The following is a 24,524-nucleotide window of genomic DNA, read 5'->3' as shown; positions in this document are numbered from 1 at the left end:
ATAGTTAAGTGGGGCAACAAGAAAAGTTTTTTAGCAAAAAGCAACAAATGAACTTAGATTGAATAAACATAATTCAACTTGAGAATAGTATCTTTGAGCCAACCTTTGCCTCTGGTGTTGGGGTGTATTGTACTCCTAGAGAAATTTCCCATGAGCATTATTTTAAAGGACTATAGTCACAGAGGTTGAAGAAAATTAAAGAAAGTAAAAGACAATAAAACAGTTTATTGTCCTGGTAATGTGTGAAGATATTTCCATGTTAGATATTTTTCTGCCAGGTTTCCTTTAGTATCATTAAAGGAGTTGACTAGAAACTGAAAGTCACAAAATTAATGAATTAAACTATCATTTTCTTACCTGCGATAGTGGAAAGAGGAGGGAAGCTTCCTTTGGTATCACAAATTTCAAATGAATATACCTTTTTGGGACATATGACATCTTTTTATAAACCTAGGTGTTGTCACAGCTTCTTACTCTCATTCACCCCAGACAGCCAATTAACTCACTTGAAGAGGCACAAAAGACCTATTACAATGGAGGGAAAGATAAGTGGGATGGATATTGTTTGAATATAACTCTCATTGTAATTGGCTCAGAGAGGGAATAGCAAACACACTAAGTTTGGTATAGAAAACTATCTTACCCTATAGGGAAATAGGATCATTGGGAGATGAAAAATAATCTTGTACTGATAAAGATATAGAGTGATAGATTGATGTAATAGATTAGCTACGTGAAACACACAAAAGGTTTTGACCATAGTAAGTGACCTTAGTAATCTCATGTTTGATAAACCCAATGTCCCCAGCTTCTGGGACAAGAACTCACCATCTGACAAAAACTTCTGGGGAAAACTATAAAAACAGTATGGTAGAAACTAAGTATAGACCAGCAACTTATACTGTATCCCAAGATAAGGTCAAAAAGGATACATGATTTAGACAAAAAAGGATAATACTATAAACAAATTAAAAGAACAAGGTATAATTTACCTGTCAGGCCTATGGAGAAGGGAAAAATTTCTAATCAAGCAAGAGATAGAGCATTAAAGGTGTAAAATTGGATAATTTTAATTATATTAAATTAAAAAGGGTTTTCACCAACAAAACCATTGCGACTAAAATTAGAAGGAAAGCAGAAAGCTGAGAAATAATTTTACAGCAAGTATCTCTTATAAAGGTCTCATTTGTCAAAAATATAGAGAACTGAGTCAAATTTATAAGTACACAAGTCATTTCCCAATTGAAAAGTATTCAAAGGATTTGAACAGGCAGTTTTTAGATGAAGAAATCAACTCTTTAGTCATGAAAAAAAGTGACTTAAATTACTGTGAGAGAAATATAAATTAAAATGACTGAAATTCTGCCTCACACCTATTAAATTAGAAAATAAGACAGAAAATGAAAATGATAAGTATTAGAAAGAATGTGGGAAAATTGGGACACCAATGCACTCTTGGTGGAGTTGTGAATTGAACGAAGCATTCTGGATAATAATTTGGAACTATGCCCAACAGGCAATCACACTCTACATACCCTTTGATCCAGCAATACCACTAGTAGGTCTGTATCCCAAAGAGGTGAGTCAGGTTTGTTTGTTTGTTTTTTTTAATTTAATTTTGTTTTGTTTGTTTTGTTTTGTTTTGTTTTTTGTAAGACTACATCACAACTTGAGAGGGGAACTAAAGGAGAAAGGGCAATATGTGATGTGCATGGGTCAAATCAAGGGTTAGCAATGAGAAAAAAATGACTCCTCTGGTCTCAGAAAGGAAAAAATCTTCAGGGTACTAAGTGAAGAGAAGAATGACAAAGGTTAAAAAGTGGGGGGAAAGAGAAGGAGGAACCCTTTCATTGGTAATGGAACAAGAATTCACTGATGGTGTTCCTGTGTAAAAACATACTTTCTGTGGAGAATGGTGGAGGTATTCTAGGTGTGGACTGAAAAGACTATGGAATTACAACTCTTAGGGACAACTGGCACCTGAGAGAGAGAGGAATGAAAGATAAGATTTTTATATAAATGGGGAAAAGAAACTGGAGGAGGGAATAAGTACAGGGTGGGATACAGGGTCTGGGATGTAGGGTTGGGGAAGTTCCTACCATTAAGCATTGTCTTCTGTGTCACTTCCAGAATTTTGTTTTGTTCTGAAAGTGAGACATAGTGAACAAGGGGAACACAAGAGGAAGCTGTATAAGGTAGTGACAAAGAGGCCAGAAAGGACACTTTAAAAGTTTAGATTCCATGAGGAATATAGAGAATATACAGAAACTAGAGTATTACAGAGATCGTGAACCAGAGAATGAGAATATGGGATGGAAAGAAAGAGAGGATGAAAATTAAGAAAGTATGAGAAACCCTCTCTAAAAAGGGGTGAAAAAAGGGGAATTAAAAAAACTAATGTGGGGCAGCTAGGTGGTGCAGTGGATAGAGCACCAGCCCTGGAGTCAGGAGAACCTGAGTTCAAATCCAGCCTCAGACACTTAACACTTACTAGCTGTGTGACCCTGGGCAAGTCACTTAACCCCAATTGCCTCACTAAAAAAAAAAACCTAATGAGCAGGACTATTTGAAGGTGTTATGGGGAAATGGTGGTGGGAGTGTTAGGGTCCTTAGGTACTCCTGTTTAAAGAATTACACCCTCTCACACAAAAGTCCAATTAGAATAAAATAATATTTTATTTAGGCACTAGGGAAAGGAAACCAAGAGAGAAGTCCTTGAACTTTTCTCATGGGGAGATGGCATGGCACAGAGATGTGGTTTTCTGAGATACCAGTCTCCTCAACCAGGAGAAAGGCAAATACTTGTATAGGGGAACAATGGTGGAGGGACCAATGTGGTGATCATCTGACTGTGGAAAGATCTTGTTGGAGGTGGGGGAAGCTGGAATGAGGGGAGGTAGTCCTGACTTCTGGAGTTATCTGTCCCCTAAGTGCCACTCAGGTAGCAGCTATGCCTAATAGCATTATCTCCCCAAGGGGTTGGGGAGACTTGAATGAAGCGTTATGGTCCTGGAGTTAACTCAGTTCTGATCAGGTTCTGCTTATCTTTTTAGGTGTTTCTATCCTTTGGTTTAGCTTCTCAAGGAGAAAGTTCCCTGATTTCCTCCAGAAAACTTCTGAGGTACCCCAGGCCCATAATAAAGGGGAGGAGAGTAAGGTGCCATCTACTTTACTGGGAGTGAAAAAGGGGAATAATTAAATAGCCAGATAAAAGCTAGAAAGAAAATGGAACTAATAAGTAAAGCCTTAAAATGAAATAAGTAACTTATGGGAGGAAGGGAGAAAAAAATAAGCTAAAGTAACTGAGGAAACAATACTGTGTTAACAACAGAAGAGTAAAAAAACAATTGCTTGGGGAAAAAAACCACAATAATAAAGACTAATAAGAAAAATGTAAAGCTAAACCCTATAATTTAAATGTGAATGGATGAAACATTCCAAAAAGTGAAAAGGTGACAGGTTTTTTAAAACCATACAATCTGTTGTTTACAAGAAACACATTTAAAAAACAAATACAAAAAAACAAAATTGAGGGAATGAGGAAGAAAAAAATTACTATGCACCAAATGAATTGAAAAAAGGCAGTTGCAGTCTGGCAAAGCAAAAATAAACATGCAATAAATAAAAAGGCATAAACAAGAAAAAAATGCATTATGCTGAAAGGACCCTTAGAAAAGAAACCAATATCAGTAATAAATTTTTAACCTCCAAAATGCTTTAGCAACAAAATTTGCAAAATAAACATTAAGCTACAAGAAGATAAAATAGTGACAGGAGATTTCAATATCCCTCTCTCAGTTTTGCATATTTTTTAACAGGAACATAAACAAAAGGGAAATATGGAACTGAACAAATTGCTGAAGAAACTAGAGCTATGGCATTATCTAAATGGAACTGCATTAGATCTAAAAGACAATGTTTTTAGTACCACAGAATTTTTACAAAAATTGACCAATATTAGGGCACAAAGGTATTTCAAACAAATGTGAAAGAGGTAGAAGTAGTAAACCCTTTATAGATCATAATATGATTTTTAAAAAGTCATTGATTCAGGGACACAAACAAAAGACAGATACCCAAATGAAAACTTAAGAATGAAATCCTAAATAATAAGTTGGTCAATGAACAAATCAGAGACACAACTAATAAACATGTGAAAGAAAGAAATAATCATGCAACAACATAGCATATTTTGTAAGAAGCTGTAAAACAAGTCCTCAGAGGAAAAATTATATCTCTACATATTCTTATTAATAAAATAAAAAAGAGAAAATTAATGCTTGAATATTCATTTTTTAAATCATGATACCAATAAATATATGAACCTAAAATATACTAAAAATAAAAGGATAAATAGATAAAATAAAAATATAAAACCATAAAAATGATAAAACTAAAATATGTTTCTTTGAAAATTTTAATAAAAGAAATTAGAATATATTTTAAAGACAGAAAATTTAATCAAAACAGCAAATGAACAAAGTAAAATTACAACAAAACCAGAATTAATTAAAAGAAAAATCAGAAGATACTATGTACAGTTATATACTCACAAAACTGAGAAAACAAAAAAGTAGAGAAATACCTCAAAAAATATAAAACCCTTAAGTAACCAATCTCTGAAAAGGAACTACATCTAACTACATGGGAATTACCAAAGAAAAAATACTGGTCTTGGTATATTCAAAGGAGAATTTTATTAAACCTTTAAAGGGCAATTAGTACCAATGCAACAAAAAGTTATTCACAATTATTTTTTGAAAGGAAAGCACCCTACAAAATGATTTTATAAGGAAATAAAGTTCTAATATTTGAACCAGGGAAAGATTAAAAAATCAATCTAAAACCAAAAATCAGATGCCATATAAAATGTACATACATTACACCTTTTCCTAATAAACATAATAGTGAAGAAAAATGCCCACTTTCCCCAACATTATTTGATGGAGTTCTGGGAATGTTAATAACAATAAAATAAGAGAAAAGAAACTAAAGGCATAGAAATAAATACAGAAAAGATAAGACTATTGCTATTTGCTGATGACATAGTGGCATAGTTGGAAAATATATACTAATTGTTGCTAACTGAGCCAACTAATGACTTCAGCAAAATCGTAAGCTATGAAAAAAGTCTAAAATCAACAGCATTTCTATGAAATAATGACAAAAAACAAAGAGCAAAAATAGAAAGGGAAATGCCCTTTCAAATAACTAAACAAATGTAAAACAATATACAAGGATTGTCCTAACAAAAACATGAATTCAATTGCAAAGTGCTCATTCAAAAAGTAAAGAAAAATTTAAATAGAGGAATAGTTAGTTAGTGCTCATGGCTTGGCTATGCCAATATAATAAAATGACAATACTTCAAAAGTTAATTTCAATCTAATATTACACTAATCAAATTACCATGGTGATAATCTATATTATGAAATAAAATAATTTTAGAATATCAAGGGGAAAATGAGAAAAAAATAGGGACAAAGGAAGAATAGCATTTCCAGTCCCAAAACTATACTTATAAAAGGACAGTCATCAAAAACCATCTGGTATTATTCACAAAATAAACAGATGTATTAATGGAACAATGTATGCAACTGAGAAGCAGAAATTATGGAACTCAATTTTGGAGTTTATTAAAATATAAAGCCTAAATTAGCATGAAAAAAACTCCTTATTTGACAGCTTGGAAAAATGGCAAGTAGTATGGCAGAAATTGGGCTTAGGTCAACACCTTTCACCATATTCCACAACACACACATTCTAAATGGATATGTAACTTTAATAATAAAGATTCCATTATTAAAAGAAGAAAAGCTGATGATCTACTTCTTACAGCTCTGATTAAAAGATATATTCTTTTTAAAATTTTTAGGTCCAAATTCTATTCCCTCCTCTACCTATTGGCAATGAATACTTAGAAATTATCATGCTGCAAAGGACTTTGCTATTTCAATCATTTCAATGACAGGGAACTGAACAAAATTTATAAAAAATAAAATCTATTCCCCAATTGATAAATAATAGTCAAAGAATATAAAGTGCCAGCTTATTTCACTTTGCATAAGTCTTTATAATTTTTCTTAAATCATCCCCTCATCATTTTTTATATCACAATATTATTCTCTTACAATAATATAAGGGCAGCTAGGTAGTGCAGTGGATAGATCACTGGTGCTGGATTCAGGAGGACCTGAGTTCAAATCCAGCCTCAGACATTTGACGCTTACTAGCTGTGTGACCCTGGGCAAGTCATTTAACCCCAATTGCCTCACCAAAAAAGCCGCCCAAAACCAATAATATAGCACAATTTGTTTATCTGTTCCCCAATTGAAAGGTATCCACTCAATTTCCCTTTTTTATTGCCATCATAAAAAGTGCACATAATAGATCTTTTTCCTTTTCTTTTTCCTTTGCTTGCTTTGTGGTACAGAACTAACAGAAGTATTGCTGGGTTGAAAGTTATGCACAATTTTATAGTGATCTGGACACAGTTTCAAATCTTTCTCTCAAATGTTTGGACCAGTTCACACATCTAACCAACACTACATTAGTGTAGTATTTTTCCATAATCCCTCCACCACTTATCATAGTATTTTTCTGTCATCTTAGATAATTTAATGGATATGAGGTGGTAACTCAGAAATTGCATTTGTTTAATTATTGGCGATTTGGTACATTTTTATATCAATTTGATCTTCGATTTCTTCTAAAAACTGGCACTTTATATCCTTTAACTATTATTTATCAATTGGGGAATGGCTCTTATATTTTATGATAAATTTGGTTAAGTTCCTTACACAATTGAAAAGTGAAACCTTTATCACAGAAATTTATTATGAAATATCTTCCCTGGGGCAGCTGGTGGCGCAGTAGATAGAGTACTGGCCCTGGAGTCAGGAGGACCTGAGTTCAAATCTGACCTCAGACACTTAACACTTACTAGCTGTGTGACACTGGGCAAGTCACTTAACCCCCAATTGCCTCACCAATATATATACATATATATATATATATACATTCCCAGTTTCTTATCTAATCAAAGGAATTTGGTAGTATGCATTCTTTACCTATTTTTTATAGAATTAATTTTTTTAAATGTTTGTGGAATTCATGTGTAAATCTATCTGATCCTGGGTTGTTGTTTTTTTTTCTCTTTAGAGAGCTCATCTGTGGCTAGTTCAATTTATTTTCTAATATGTGGTTAAGTATTCTATTTCCATGTGTACTAATCTGGACAACTGATATATGTGTAAATTTTCATCCATTTCATTGATATGATCAGTTCTACTGGAAAATAACTCCTAAAATTACTCTTTATTTATTTTTTTTGCAGAGTAATAAGGGTTAAGTGACTTGCCCAGGGTCACACAGCTAGTAAGTGTCAAATGCCTGAGGCCAGACTTGAACTCAGGTCCACCTAAATCCAGGGCCAGTGCTTCATCCACTGTGCCACCCAGCTGCCCCCTGAAAATTATGTTAAATTCATCTTCATTGGTTGTGCAATCATTCTTTTTTATTTTTGATACCAGTAATTTGGTTTTCTTCTTTTTATAATTCAAGTTTTCAAACTGTTTATATATTTTGTTTTCTTAAAAGCAGTTATTTCCTAGATTTATTCATTAGTTTCATTCTGAAATTTCAATTTTATGGTTTCCTTTGATTTCTGAATTACAATAATAGAGTATTTTAATTTGTTCTTTTTCTAGTTTTTTTTAATTGCATGACCAATTCACTAATTTGTTCTTTCTTTTATTGCTATAAGCATTTAAAGATATAGCATTTCTCCTAAGTCATACTTTGGCTGTATGCCACAAATGTTGTTATATTGTCTCATTGTTTTCATTATTTTTAATTAAATTAGTGAGTTTCTATGATTTGTTCTTTGACCTAGTCATTCTTTAACATTATTAAATTTCTAATTCATTATCAAACTGTTTCTTTTTTAAAATGTATTTATTTATTTAGAATTTTCCTCATTACATGTAAATAAAAAACAATTTTTTTCACATTGCTTTTTTTTTTTTTTTTTTGGTGAGGCAATTGGAGTTAAGTGACTTGCCCAGGGTCACACAGCTAGTAAGTGTTAAGTGTCGGAGGCCGGATTTGAACTCAGGTACTCCTGAATCCAGGGCCAGTGCCTTATCCACTGCGCCATCTAGCTGCCCCTCACATTGCTTTTTTAAAACTTTGTGTTCCAAATTTTCTTCATCCCTCATTCTTCAACCCTCGCTAAGAAATCAAGCAATTCAATATAAGTTATACATGTGCAGTCATGCAAAATCTTCACATTAGTCAGGTGGTAAAAGAAAACAGACAAAATAACTTTAGAAAGAGGAATTAACAAATAAAATTATACTTCAATCTGTATTCAGATATCATCAGTTCTTTCTCTGTTGATGGTTTGCATTTTTCATATGTCCTTCTGATAGCATCCTCTTTGTCATTTCTTTCAAAATTACTATTGCTAACTGTATTACCCTCCATCCTATCCACTCCCTTTGATATTTACTGTATTTTCTATCTTCTTTCACCCTATCACACCTCAAAAGTGTTTTGATTTTTACTGCCCCCTTCTCCAATATGCCCTCCTTTCCTTCAACTCCATCCCCTGCCCCTTTTCCCTTTCCCCTCCTACTTTCCCTCAGGGTAAAATATATTACTATACCCACTTGAGTGTGTATGTTACTCCCTCTTTGAGCCAATTTTGATGGGAGTAAGACTCACTCACTCCTCTGCTCCTTCCCCATCTTCCCCTCTACTCCATAACCTTTATCTTGTTTCTTTTATGTGAGCTACTTTACCAAATTTCACCTCTCCCTTTCCCTTTCTTCCAGTGTATTCCTTTTACCCCTCAACCTTATTTTAAAGATGTCATGGGGGTAGCAAGGTGGCACAGTGGATAAAGCACCGGCCCTGGATTCAGGAGGACCTGAGTTCTAATCCAGCCTCAGACACTTGACACTTACTAGCTGTGTGACCCTGGGCAAGTCACTTAACCCTCATTGCCTGCCCCCCCAAAACCATCAATAAACAAACAAACAAACAAATAAATAAATAAATAAATAAGTCATCATGGATCTGCTAGGTGACACAGTGGAAAAAGCCCCAGCCCTAGACCCAGGAGGCCCCAAGCCATCAAATCCTGCCCCAGACATAAGCAACCCCACACTGCGTGCCCCACAAAAAACAAGGATAACCAAAAATAAATGCTTTACAGATATCATCCCTTCATATTCAATTCAGACTTGTGCTCTTTGTGTAAGTATATTCCTTTTACTTGCCCTAATACTGAGAAAATTCTTATGAGTTAGAAGTATTATCTTCCCATGTAGGAATATAAACAGTTTAACCTTTTAATATCCCTCATGATTTCTTTTTCCTGTTTATCTTTCTATGCTTCTCTAGAGTCTTGTATTTGAAAGTCAAATTTTCTATTCAGTTCAGGTCTTTTCATCACAAATGCCTGAAAGTACTTTTTCCTTGAAGTCCCATTTTTCCCCCTGAAAGGTTATACTCAGTTTTGCTGGGGAGGTGTCTTTTGGTTTTAATCCAGCAGAGACCCCCTACTATTTCTCCCCAGCCAACCACTGGACCCCCTCAACAGTCCATGAGCTGAGTTTCAGAAGAAGCCACTGACACTGAAGATTATGAGGCTCCAGAGGCATAGCCTGCCTGGGGCTGGATCTGTGCCACATGCTAAATTCCTTTATCACCCTATATAGCAGATGATCCCTGCTGCCTATTTAAGCTGTCTGGCTAAAAAATAGTTTCACTTTGTTCTTTTGTGGGTTTTGATGTTCCTGGAGTTGTCTTATGGCATTTTTTTTTTGGAAGGCATGTAGATGGATTTGTTGGGAGCTCAGTGAGTCATAGTCTTTCCTCCACTATCTTGGCCCCTACCCTGTTGATTGTACTAAACCATTTCTTAGGCCCTTTATTAAATGACATTTCTATTTCATTATGGTTCAAAAAGTGTGCATTTAATATTGTTGCTTTTCTATATTTGTTTTTGAGGTTTTTATGCCCTAATACATGGTCAATTTTTGTGAAAGTGAGAATAACAAAGAAAAAGTTATTTCTCATTCAATATTCTCCATAGGTAAATAATACCAAAATCTTCTAAAATTCTATTCATTAGCTTAAATTCTTTCTTGTTTATTTTGTAGTTAAATTTATCTAGGTCAGAGAGGTATAATTAGGATTTTTCCACTAGTATAGTTTTATAATTTCTTCCCCATAAATCATTTAGGTTTTTTTTTCCCACAAAAATTAGAATGGTATGCATTTGGTCCATATATATTCAATTCAAATATTAGCTTATTCTCATTTAGTACTTTATTTTCCCTGATTACATGTAAAAACAATTTTTAACATTCATTTTAAAAATTTTGTGCTACAAATTCCTTCCCTTCCCTCTCCCCTCATTGAGAAGGCAAGCAATTTGAGATAAGTTATACATGTGCAGTTATGAAAAACATATTTCTATATTAGTCACATTAAAGGAAAAAATAACCAAGAAAAATAAAGAAAATTTTCAAAAGTATGCTTTGATCTATGTTCAAACTTAATCAGCTCTTTCTCTGGGGATACATAGCATTGTACATCATAAGTCCTTCAGAGTTGTCTTGAATTATTTTACTGCTGAACACAGCTAAGTCATTTATAGATGAGCATTTTATAATATTGATGTTACAGCATAAAATGTTCTCCTGTTTCTACTCATTCCACTTTGCATCAGTTCATGTAAGTCTTTTGGGGGGGTTTTGAGAGTATCTGGTTCATTATTTTGTGAGGGCCAAAATTTGATATATGGAGCATTAATTGGGTGTCTTGCCTAAATATTGGGGTCCCAGAAATATGAGGGACCTTTTAGGTTCACCCTCCCCTTTGAACTGCACTTTTTAGATATTTCTCCCAGGCCAATAAGATAGGAGCCTTACAGCTTTAATTCACAGAAGGATCAGATTTTATTACTTGGGAATTAATTAAACAACAAAGGTAAAACTAATAAAATCAAAGATAAGGAAATACGAAAAAAGAAATACAGGTCATTTCCAATTAAGCTAATTCAAAGGAATTTAGGGGTTTTCCATAATTAACTCACCAACATGTGAAAAGTCTGCTGTTGCTTGCACCACCAGAAGGGGAGAAGCTAGAGAGAGAGCTAGTGTTCCAGAAGTCCCTCTGCCTCCCCTCATGGAGCATTCAATCTTCCTTCCCCAAAAGGGGAGGTCCTTCAAAAACTGCCTATGGAGAGCTCTCCTTCTGACCTCAGTAGTATATGTGACTTCAGGGTGAGCCAGATGGGGCCCCTCCCAAATGAGTTAGCTAAAAACTGCAATAATAATTTTATCACAAATAATTTTTACAACAATTTCTTATAGCAATAGTATTCTATCAAAATCATATGCCACAACTTGGTCAGCCATTCCCCAATTAATGAGCATCACCCCAATATCTGATTCTTTACCACTAAAAAGGAGCTACTATAAATATTTTTGTACATGTAGATCCTTTAACTTTTTCTTTAATCTCTTTTAAGATAAGGACCTAGTACTGGTATTACTAAGCCAAAGGGTAGACATGTTTTCTTAGCCTATTAAGTATAGTTCCACATTCCTCTACCTAATGGTTGAATCAATTCAGAACTCTACCAACAATGCATTAGTGTCTAGACTTTCCCATATCCCATCCAACAATTGTCATTTTCATTTTCTGTCCTATTAGCCAATCTAATAAGTGTGAAGTGGTACTTCAGAATTATTTTAATTTGCATTTCTCCAATAAATAATGAGGGCACTTTTTAAATATCAGTATAGATAGCTTTGATTACTTCATATGAAAACATATTGTTCATATCTTTGATCATTTATCAATTAGGAAATAGTTCTTATTTTTATAAATATGACTCACTTTTCTTTACATTTGAGAAGTGAATCTATCAGAGAAACTTGCTTCAATTTTTTTTCACATTTATTATTACTAACTGTATTTCCATCCATCCTATTTCCCCCATTTTTTCATTCTTTTGATTGTTTTATTATTTCTTTATGTTTTAGGAAATCATTAGCTTCACCTTCACCAATTTCAATTTTTAAGGAGTTATTTTCTTCTATAAGTTTTTTTGTTCTCTTTTTCCCATTGGTTGAATTTCTTTTTATAACTTGCTTGATTTTCTTGCATTACTCATTTTTTTTCTAATTTTTCCTCAACCTCTCTTATTTGACTTTTACAATTTTTAAAAACTTTACCAAAACCTCCATTTGGGTTTGTGACCATTTTGCTTTTTTCTTTAAAAAAGAAGTAGCTGTGTTAACTTCACTATCTTCTTATGAGTTTAAAAACAAATCTTCTCTGTCACTATAGTAGCTATCTATGATTGGATTATTTCTCTGGCATTTTTTTTAGTGACTTATTTCATGTCAGCTTTGTGTTAAAGTCAGGTTTTAGTCCCAAGGTGTAGGAAATAATATCTCAGGCTTCAGGTTTTTTGTGTTGTTGTTTTCAGAGCTGTATCCAGGGGCCATACTTCAGGTATTCCTCTATGACCCTGAGCTATAACAAAGAGAGGGGAGGGTAGCAATTCTGTCACCACAAATGTTTTGTTCACTGAAGTCCCTCCTACAGCTGTAAGCTTCAGCTTAACCCTCAGCTCTGGAACCAAAGTCAGGGACTTCATGTGTGCCTGTAACCAGATGCCTCCCCAACATCTGCAGATGCACTCACCAGTGTATGCCTGTTCTTCCTCAGACACAGCCACAGCCCATGACCATATCAGGTCAGCATATCTGGGCCCAGTCCTAGCATAGGCAGAGGGCCTTCAAACTTCCCCTGCCTAGTTGTCTGACCCCTACACTGTCTGTGAGGCAAAAGTTCCTGAAAGGGAGGCTGCTACTCAACACACTGCCCCTAGGGCTTATTTGTTGATTTAGCAGTATGTGTCCAGAGGTATTTGCACTTCAATTGATCAAACCACCACCCTGGGAGGTCAGGTGTTTCCCAAATTCATCTCAAGTTGTCTTAGATAGATAACTACTTTACCCCAACTTTTCATTATTTCTGCAACTGAAAGTTCACTTTGAAGCATTTGAACTTTTCAGAATCATGTTATGCCCACCTCTGGAGGCAGTAAAGGGGAGGTGACTGGCCTAAGATTCTGTGACTAGATCAGTGGGTTTGTAGCTTTTCTGTGCTTCCAAGGTGGTATGATCAAGGGAGAGTTATGGTCATTATGCTCCAGATTTTCACTCTAGTCCTTATCCAGGAAGAGCCTCTTTTCCCTCCAGACTACAGACCCTAACTGCTGCTCTTTGACCTAGAACTGTGACCCAGTACTAGATAATGGGTGAACAAATGATTCCCAGTACTGCACACAGTGCTACCACAAGGGTCCCTTTAATATCTACTTTTTTTTTTTACAGGGCATTGAGGGTTAAGTGATTTGCCCAGGGTCACACAGCTAGTACCCGTCAAGTGTCTGAGTCCAAATTTGAACTCCAGTCCTCCTGAATCCAGGGCAGGTACTTTATCCACTGTGCCACTTGGTGGCCCCCCCCTTTAATATCTTCTTTTTTTTTTTTTTTTTTTGCGGGGCAATGGGGGTTAAGTGACTTGCCCAGGGTCACACAGCTAGTAAGTGTCAAGTGTCTGAGGCCGGATTTGAACTCAGGTACTCCTGAATCCAGGGCCGGTGCTTTATCCACTGCGCCACCTAGCTGCCGCACCTTTAATATCTTCTTGACAAAGGGTATAGTCTCTTACTTGCCTTAAGCCCTGACTGCTGCCACTATCATCCCTGATACCACCTCCAGGTTTTATAACCAGTGCCACTTCTGCCTCATCAGGCTCCTAGCCAGCCCTTGCCCAATATCCTGTAGGCCTTTCCTATTCCTGATTCCAAGATTCTGTAGACCTTTCCTATTTCCTATGTCCTGAAATAAAAAAAAAATGAATCATTATGGCTTTTTTTGTTGTTAGCCCACTCAGAATTTTATTTGACATGGTTTTTCAAGTGACTTAGAGTGCTACATTGGGAGATCTCAGCAGAAATGATGAATTCATTCCACAATATTGAGTCTCCCTCATTCCTGTGATGTTTAAAATCTAAATGTGTGATCGCCTTAAATTAGAAGCTTTAGCACCAGTCTTTGGGAATTAAGAATTTATTAAAGCATGCTAGGTATCAGTAAAAGGAGAACAAATGGAGTTCAGAAAGTTAAGAAAAGGTCTATCTAGCCTAGAGTTCCAGCCTGGTCTGGTTCTTCCTCAAGTCTTCCACCATAAGCCTGCTTCAACCAGAAACTGCTCCAGCAAACTGAGGGTGGAAGCTTTTTATAGGTCCTGGAGCAGAGGCGGTCCTTACATACTGCTTCAAGCTGATTGGTTAGTGTCATCCAAATCCATTGGTTCACTGGACTTGAAGGTGGTCTCCTGCTGAGTTCAAAGTCCTTAACTTCTATAACAATACTTTCTTAAGGGCTGGCCAGGTCTGCTTACAATCTAATTTTAAGTGGGCTAATCAGCAAAGTCAATCACTCTCACTTAATTCAATCAGTTTAGATTAATCTCCAGGTGTGCCTTTGAGTATCTGCCAAGTCCCATTATTTTCTCACACTCATAAGAGATATATTCTTAACCAAAGCAGAGATAGAAGCAATTACAAAAGATAAAATAGGTAAGATTTAATGTTGTTGTTGTTGTTGTTTAATCATTTCAGTCATGTCTGACTTTTCATTATCCCATTTGGGGGCTTCTTGGCAAACATACTGGAGTGGTTTGCCATTTCCTTCTCCAGATCATTTTACTGAGGGGGAAACTGAAGCAAACAAGGTTAAATGACTTTCCCAGGGTCATATAGCTAGTAAGTCTCTGAGGCTAGATTTGAATTCAGGTTTTGCTGCTCTAGGCCCCTTTCTCTAGCCACTGACACATTTAGGTGCCTTAAGATTGATTATATGAAACTGAAAAGCTTCTGTGAAAAGAAAATCAATGCATTTAAGATATGAAAGAAGTTATTGAATGGGGGTGGAATCTTTGTTTTAAATATCTCTTACAAGGGTTTGGTATCCAAGATATATAAAGAATATGTGTGTATGCATATATATGACTGATAGCCATTCTCCAATAGTCAAATGATATGAACAAATAATTCTCCAAAAAAATGCAAAGTATTAACAACCACATGAAAGAATGTTTCAAATAACTAATAATAAGAAATACTAGTTAAACAACTCAGAGGTTCTACCTCACAATCTGAGAATTGTCAAAGATGACAAAACATGGTAACAATCAATGTTGGAGGGTTATAGAATGATTGATACGTTAATATATTTTGGGAGGAGCTGTGCTGATACAATCACTTTGGAAAACAATTTAAAATTATGCAAATAAAGTTACTAAGTTGTTGGAGAATTCATTACTGGACTTATGCCCCAAGGAAGCTATTGACAAGAAGAAAATCCTCATATACACCAAAATATTTATAGCAGTACTTTTTTGATAGCAAAAAAATTGTAAACAAAGTAGATTCCTATATCTTGGAGAATGGCTAAATAAATTGTAGTATACATAAATACAATGGGGTATTATTGTGCTATAATAAATAATGTATATGATGAATACAGAGAAGCATTTAAAAATCTATATGAAATGATGAAGAATGAAATAAGTAGAGCCAAGAAAACAATATACACAATAATAAAATACTGTTAACACAAAGAACCACCACACACTAAAAAATCAAAAGTGAATGTAACAAACTTATATGGATCAAGGATGATTAAAATTAAGATATATGAGAAGATACCATAAACCCACCTCTTCATCAAGGTGGGAGGCACATAGTTGTTACACATTGCATATTTCCCATTTTTACAATTGTTGAGGATGCAGAGCACCCAAGAAATTCTCTGGGGTACATTGAGGAATCTTCTCCTTGAGAAACTAAACCAGAGGACAGATATGCCTAGAGAGATAAGCTGAACCAGATCAGACCCTCCACCCTTCATTCTGATCCGCTTACCCCTGGGGAGATAACTTTGGGTGTGACTTTGTGTCCCAAAGAGAGAGATGGCTTGAGAGATCCTTAGCCACTCCTCGCCCAACTCCTCTAGCCACCACCAGTGGGGGATGGTCCTCCCTCACTAAAGGAACTTTCCACAGGCCACAGGTCACATCCCCATCAGTCCTTTATAAAAGTACCTGCCAGTCTCCTGCTCGCGAAGATTGGTACCTCAGAGCCACATGCTTTGTTCCATACCTATCTCCCCATGAGAAGTCCAAGGATTTCTTTCATGCTTTCCCTCCCGCCACCCCCTTCCCTTCCCTTGCCCCTAAATAAACTACCATCTTATTCTAACTGCTTTTGTGTGCAAGAGGGTGTAATTCTTTAAAGAGGAATTCTTCCTAAGAACCCCAACCCCTAAGACCCAAACCCTTACCGCATTTTCCCCATAACACAATGTATTGAACAGTTGTGCTAATTTTTTCCTCATTAAAAAACTACTATTTGTTACATAGGATGGCTCTCTAGGAAGGGTGAAAGAAGGATCCTGGAGATAACTATGATGATATTAAGAAACAAAAGACATCAATAATAAAAAATATTTTTAAAAATAGTACATTCAACAGACATGGCACTATAGAAAGCATGTCCTGAGAAGTTACTACAATAACAACATACCAGACTAAATATAGGAAATAGCACATTTGCATTTTGAAAGTACATGCAAATCCATAAAACACAGTAAGTAGTCAAGAATGACAAGCATGCCTAACTAATAAAACAAAGATAACCAGCCTGCAAATGCATATATGTGTATGTATATTGTGAAAATATATGTGTAAACAGCTTCAACATAGGCATAAGCATATATGTATATATATGTATATACATATACATATATACTATTTGTTATTCCTCAAACTAGATACCTCCTTGTCCTTCATACCTGCAATGCTATCCCTTCTCATCTTTGTCTCCTGGCTTTCCTGGTTTCAAGTTCTGCCTAAAATTCCGCCTTGTAAAAGATCCCTTTCCCAATCCCTCTTAATCCTAGTGCTTCCCTTCTGTTGATTATTTCCTATTTATCCTGTATATAGCTGGTTTGTACTTAATTGACTACATATTGTCTTCCCCATTAGATTGAGGACTCCTCAAGGGCAGGGAATGTCTTTTGTCTTTCTTTATATCCCTAGCACTTAGCACAGTGCCTGGCACTTAATAGGCACTTCAAAATGTTTACTGACTTACTTTCTCACTTCTGAGATCCACATGTTTTCACTGCCTCTGGCCACTGCCACTGAGTCCTTCATAGATGATTGCTGCCTATTCTTCCAGCATCAGCTACTACCCCTGGGCAGAGGAAGAACAAGTATTATTACTAATTTCACTGCTTGGTCATACAAGTCCTTCCTATTAAGTTGCTGTATAAAGGTCACTGGGTATTAAACTGGCTGTCAATTGCCACTGGACATTTCAATGCCCATGCTTCTGATGCTGAACTACTACTGCTACAGGAAGTTCATCCCTCTGTCTGCTGATATAAGGGTTAGCTCTTTGTTTTCAATATCTTTATTTATTTATTCTTCTTACTTTTTAAGATGGTGATGTGGGAGTTGGGGCTATTAAAGTTTAAACTGGACTACTAGCTAAAGGATAGACACACCTTGAGAAGTAAGAGAGGGAAGTACCTGGCTACTGCCTGATCTGTGGCACGGGACAGATCTAACTCCAGAAGTCAAGACCACCACCTCACTCAAGCTTTCTCCATCCCCAAAGGGAACATTCCATTGTCAGGTGGTGGTCACACCATGTACAGTCTATAAAAGCTTTTGCCTTTCTTCTGTTCAAGGAGAAACAAGTTTCAGAGAATCATGTCTCTGTGCCATTTTCTCCCCTTGAAGCAAATCCTTCTTGGTCCCTTTCTATAGTGCTTAAATAAGAGACAATTTTATTCTAATTTAATTGTGTTTTAAAAGGTGTAATTCTTTTTGTGCTAGGCAATGAGGGTTAAGTGACTTGCCCAGGGTAAGTGTCAAGTGTGTGAGGCTGGATTTAAACTCAGGTCCTCCTGATTCCAGGGCCAGTGCTTTATTCACTGTGCCACCTAGCTGTCCGAAAGGTTGTAATTTTCCCTGTGACATTGGGACTTTGTTTTAAGGCCAGGTTTTTTGCACTTCTACAGAGAATGTTAGAATAATATGGTCCTGATCTGCATTTTCTGATGTTCTGGCAGTGCATTTTCTGTGTTTTGAGTGTTATGTTCATTAAATATCCCTTGGGTAGCTCAGGCCAGGGGGGAACCAAATAGCCTACTTTTGCAGGTTCCTGATGTTGAAAAGTCTTTGGACTTTCGCTTTAATTAAGGAGGGAAAAGTCAGGACAAAGAGAATTAAAAGGACTTATTAAAAGTACATCAGGGTAGCAACAAGTTGATGGGATGATTACTGTAGATCAGCAAACTTTTCAAGATGGGACCAATTTTCATTGATAACTTTCATAATGAGATAAAGAAACTTCAGATAGGTCCAGATAACCAAAAGAGGTTTATCCCTTGCATCTCAATTCCTCCCCAAGGAGGACATGACAATTTCCAGGTACAAAAAGGAAGGGCAGTGACTTAACTATATGACAAATACCTGGGGACTAGGTGATTACCTTCCCCCCCAACACTGATTGACAAGCAGGTCTGGAAATAATAGGTCACTGAGTCAGCATCATTTTCAATAATTCTCCTATTTGCTGCTATCTATATCTATATCTATATCATCTATCTGTATCTGTATCTCTCTCTATGCTTATATCTATACCTATACCTAGATCTAGATCTAGATCTATCTGTATCTATATGCACATATGAAAACAGCTGAATAGCAAAATAAATATAAATGATTCAGCACCACATTTAGTGTTATATTACTCCTTTATCTTCAACTTTAGTATCTCTGCTGCTTGCACCAAATCAGATTGAAAAAACGTTAATGGTGATACAAAATTTAGAACAGGAAATAAGTGTGCTATGGATCATAAATCATAATCCCATGTTTCCCATCAATCTCATAAAGTTTAGTAAATTTAGAGAGAATATCTTGTTTCTTTCATATTCTAATAGGACCCTTCTCTTACTAATCATACTGGAGACAATCTATAGAAACAATCTTAACTCCACTAAATTCTTCCCAGGTTCTAGTCCCCTCTCCTTCTCCCTTGTTAATATTTATCCCCTTTATCCACGATAGGGGTAGGGTGGGGTAGTCCCAGTGGGGGGGGACAGGGAGGTTGGTTGATCCTTCCTCTTGGCACCTCTATTTTTTTTTCCAATCTCAATTTCCTTTCCTTAATCCATTCCTCTCTCCCTTTTTACCCTTGAGGGCATTCTGGTGTTTTTCTTATGATAAAGAGAGCAAATGCTCTCAGCTTTGAAAATCCCAGAATTGAGTAGGCTATAGATCTTCAAATCAAGTTTAGAATGCACATCTGACTGACTACCAAGGTCCCACCCCTTATCTAGCCAAATATTTTTTCTCCCCCCCCCCATAATTTTCCTAGTGTCCACCAAGCCTCATCTCTCAGTTGTGGATGTAAGTGGCAGTTTGTTTCCTCAGGAATCCCACTGCCTTTTTGAATACTGATATTCCCATGTAAATGCATGTAAGGCTTTTACTCACCTGCCTTGTCCACAGTTGCCCTTTCTTCTACTTTCCCTTCTTTGTGCACAAGTGAACAAAAATCAAAATTTTATTTTTGTGACCTATTTCTCCTTTACCATTCTGAGTTTTCAGGATCTAAATTCTCCACCACTTTTCACAGCAGATTGTCTGCTGTGGCAATGTACTCCTGGCAGTGATAGGGTAAAAAGAGCCCTACTACCAGCAACAGGGATAGAATTTCCCAATGAGTGCCTCCTATGAAGCAGTTTGGCAAAGGATTCTCCATTTCTTTAAAGGAAAAATTTTTGTTCAAAACTCAGGGAAAAAAGAGAATTTATTAAAAGGATAGGTTGATCTGGGCAGCTAGGTGGCACAGTGGATAAAGCACTGGCCCTGAATTCAGGAAGAACTGAGTTCAAATCTTGCCTCAGATACTTGATACTTACTAGCTGTGTGACCCTGGGCAAGTCACTTAACCCTCATTGCCCCACAAAAAAAAAAAGGGGGTAGGTTGATCACTGGAGATTAGCAAGGGTTTCAGGAATGGGCCAGGTTTTTCTTTTCTTTTTTTTTGGGGGGGGGGAGGCAGTTTTTATTGATAGCTTTCATAATGAGGTAAAAGCAATTCAGAAAGGTCTACATCTGCAAAACATTATGGGGCATTGCATCTCAGTTCCTCCCCAAGGTAGAAAGTCATGAAAAATTTGCCAGGCACTAATAGGTAAGGGGTGACTTGGTAGGTGACAAATAGCAGATAATACAAAGCTGCAGACTGGGTGACATCTCCCACAACATTGATTGATAAGCAGGACTGGGAGCAATGGGTCACTGAGTCAATATAACTTTCATAATTAACCCTGGTTAACTACAGCCTTTTCCCTGGGTAGAGCTCCAATAGATAGTTTAGGGCCCTGGCTCTTGCCCTATAGGTGATAGATGTATGTATAGGTGTAAGGATTTAGAGTAAGGTAACTGTAGTTTGATCCTGATCTGCAAGCCTTTTCCTTATTACTAAGCTGCAAGCCTAAGTCCATAATCCTGGCATAGGGTCAATACAACAGAGATCCTATGGGCTGAATTCATGATTTGGGACTGGAATAGCCCATTATGATTTTTCTTTTGGTTTACTTGGTCTGGTGTTTTTGCTAGAGTAGAGCTAAGAGAAGCTAGAGATTTAGGACCAGAATGTGAAAGAGGAGGAAGATGTTATGCATGTTAGGAACATGTCACATATGAAAATCTCATTTGAAAGTTATTTTACAGGGTGAAAAAGCCCTATATCTCAAATAAAAAATTACTTAAGGCTCAAATATCAACATTTAAAAAAAAACTGATGCTTAATTTCCCCCTTGTGATCTTTGTCACAATGAAAAGATTTCCCCTTTTGTGTTTGTAGTGAGATTCCAGGAATAGTGTCTCTTCTCCCACATGTAACATGGGGTGGGGATTTCATCGTGTGGTTCAAAAGGAGCCAGAATAGATATCTTTAATATCTTCACCATCACCCCCATCCTTTTCCAAGGGAGACTTTAATTCCTGCCAGGAAGTAAAGCAGGAAATTGGGGCCAGAAGCCACTCTCCTCTTCTGAGAAAGAACATGTACCAGGCCAGAATCATCTGTATTTTCCCTTAAACATTGTTATTGTAGGCAATACGATCAAGTTCAAGCTAACTTTTAATTGCTAATGCATTATTGGAGGGAATCTTTATATCTGTGTTTCAACCCCTTTCCCATCAAATAACAGTTCCACAATTAACATAGCACTTTACCAAGAAAACATATTAATCCAAATTAGCAGTAAAACAGAAATCAAAGAAGGTATGCATAAGAAAATATCTACCAGACAATACAGAGAGAAGTTCTCTCACTAAGAGCAAGATAACCCAGCTCAACTAGAAGAATCCTCTAGCATAGCAAGCTGGGGATAAGGACATGATAAAGAATGTCACTTCCTCTTGCATCTTCCCAGAGTACTGTCCTTCAGCAACCTGAAGTAGGTTTGGTCTCCTCCATCTTCCTCTTTGAATCTGAAAACGAGAAGCACTTGGAACAAATTCCATGCTTGAAATGACTCAGAGCTTGAAGAGAACATTAAAACTGTCTCAGGAAGAACTGAACAGACTGAATCTCTCTTGCTTCTTCCAATTCTGCCTTCCCTCTATCTTGTAGGGCTGGACATCCATCTGTAACCAATGAGGACAGAGTCCCATGCCAATAGGCTTTGGAACTGGGGTTACATCTCTAACACCACCCATTGAAAGTCTAACAAAAAGTGACAGAAATTCTCAGTATATTTCTGGGTAAACTTAGAGAGTATATCTGACTTTTTAGTAATATCATCAAAGACCTTCAATAAAGTCAGCATCTTAGAATATGTCCTTTCAAATTCTCATAATAATGACCATTACCCACAAGGTTTGGTAACGTTTCACTAATACATATCATCCTTAACATTTTTGTCATCCATCACTTTGAAATAAATTTGCTCCTTTACTAATCAATTTGGTTGGAAAGAAGCTCTGCAAGAATATTTACATGGCATAGATGATGTGTTTGTTAAAAGGAAATTAGAGTTCAAAACCTAAAGGTGACCTCATTTTTAAATTCATAATGACAGTTACATAAATTAGATCCTATTAAAGAGCTTGTCTTTAACAACCATGAAATCAAAATTAACAACATCATTCTAGAAAAAGCCTTGGCTTATTTTTAATTAAGAATGATCTGAGAAAAACATTTTTCATGCCTTAGGGGAAATTATCTCTTTTTTGAGGAAAACAACTATAATTTGGAACAATGAGAGATTGTGAAGCACAGTATGCTCCTCTCCTTGAACTAGGAACTTTAAAAATATTGAAAAATCTATTTCTATGTTGGCTTTGGTTAGACTCAAGACCCACTAAGTACATCCATATACCCCATATCTTTTTTTTTTTTTTTTTTGCGGGGCAATGGGGGTTAAGTGACTTGCCCAGGGTCACACAGCTAGTAAGTGTCAAGAGTCTGAGGCCGGATTTGAACTCAGGTACTCCTGAATCCAGGGCCGGTGCTTAATCCACTGTGCCACCTAGCCGCCCCCTACCCCATATCTTTGTATCTAGCAAAACAGTGTTAATTGAGTGAAGAAATCTATAGCATGGAAAATACCTTTCTAAGCAACAAATTAAGACTGTAGGGTATCAGTTTGAGATTCACAGAATAACAAAATCACAAAGTTGAAAAGGATTAATGAAGTCATTTAGAGCTATAAAATTCTATTATTGAGTCAGTGACTTTTCCAAAGTAGACTGTCCAACGGCACTCAATTTTTCTCTGGACTATGAATGATAGAAAAAATATGGCTTTCTTCACTGAAAAACATAACTCAACCTTTTTCCCCCCTGAGAAAAGTCTTATTATTAAACAGTATCACTTTAGAGCTTGTGGCCCATAGTCACAATTTTCTTACCTCATTTATATGTCGATGAATTCTCTAACACATCTCTTTTAAATATAGTTAATAATATAGAACATCTACCGGTCAAGAGGCAATATTAAACAACCATAGATAAATTATATTGACTTCACCATTACTTGTACAAACTTCTTCTGCTATACCCCAATATAATGCTTGAATTAGAATAATCTCTAGTATTCATTATCATCATGAAGATTTACTGAGTACCTATATTTTGAAAGACTCCAAGATTTTGCTAATACTCTGCTCTCAGGATGCTCTTCTCTTTCCTATACACATACTCAACTAATAGGATTTGGGTTTATTCAGTTATCAATGGAATTCCAATCTTATGTCCCATATAAAATCTTACTTGACACATGGAACTCTCTGTATTACTTTATTAGTTATTGTGTTCTCTGTATTACTTTAATATTTATTAATAAAGTGTTCATATAAGTTTCAGAAAACCTAAACAGAAAGTCACTGCCATCATCTAGTCTGGAGAAGCAGCATTTAGCTGAGACATTTTAGGAGTAGATGGAGCAGTTGTTGTTGCTAGTAAAATTTAGACCTGGAACAATATTATTGTCTTTAGGAAGAAGTGACATATCAGTAAAGTGAAGAAATGAATCAAGGAAGCTTTCTGGATTCAGCAATAAACGTAGTTCCAGCTGTGGAGGTGCCCCAGAAATTTTCTTTATAAACACTTTTGGTATATTCAACTGGTATGTTGGCAAACCAAAAAACAGTGGGAAGTACAGAAGAGACAGTTGTAGAATTTTCTCCTCAAATCTTCCAAAGTACTATCTACTCCCACCCTCCCAGTCTCACCTCACAATTCACAAAAGCCAAGTTAATTCAATTCAGTAAGCATTTGTTAAACACTTACAATGCAATGTATCAAGTCATAGTGCTAAATACAGAGAATACAAGAGCAAAAAAAGAAAAGTAGCCCTGCTCTCAAGGAGCTTAATGGGGGAACTGAAAAGGGGGAGAGGAGAAGGTACCCACTCAGTGTCAAAATAGAGAAGTCACAAGTAAAGGTTGGAGAGTAATAAAGAATGTCCATCACTAGCTTGGCCACATCTTCAAAGTGGAGATTCTGTGCGGAACTTAATAATCAAAGGGGAGGCTAAATGCAGAGGTGGAGGTTTCTTCCCATGTGAGAAGCAAAAATCAAGCCTGTTCTTTGTGAGGTTCCTTTTCTCTCTTCATCTCACCTCTCTCTCATATCATCCCAACTATCTATCTCTTCCTTTAAGCCCCTTCTCCTTTCCAAAACCTCTCTCTCTCTCTCTCTCTCTCTCTCTCTCTCTCTCTCTCTCTCTCTCTCTCTCTCTCTCTCTCTCTCTGTCTCTCTCTCTGTCTCTCTTTCAAACACACACACACACACACACACACACACATACACACACACACACACACACACAC

This window comes from Dromiciops gliroides, chromosome 1, assembly GCF_019393635.1.
Source record: "Dromiciops gliroides isolate mDroGli1 chromosome 1, mDroGli1.pri, whole genome shotgun sequence".
NCBI lineage: Eukaryota > Metazoa > Chordata > Mammalia > Microbiotheria > Microbiotheriidae > Dromiciops > Dromiciops gliroides.
The sequence above is the reverse complement of the archived record's forward strand: the minus strand, read 5'-3'. Positions refer to the sequence as shown.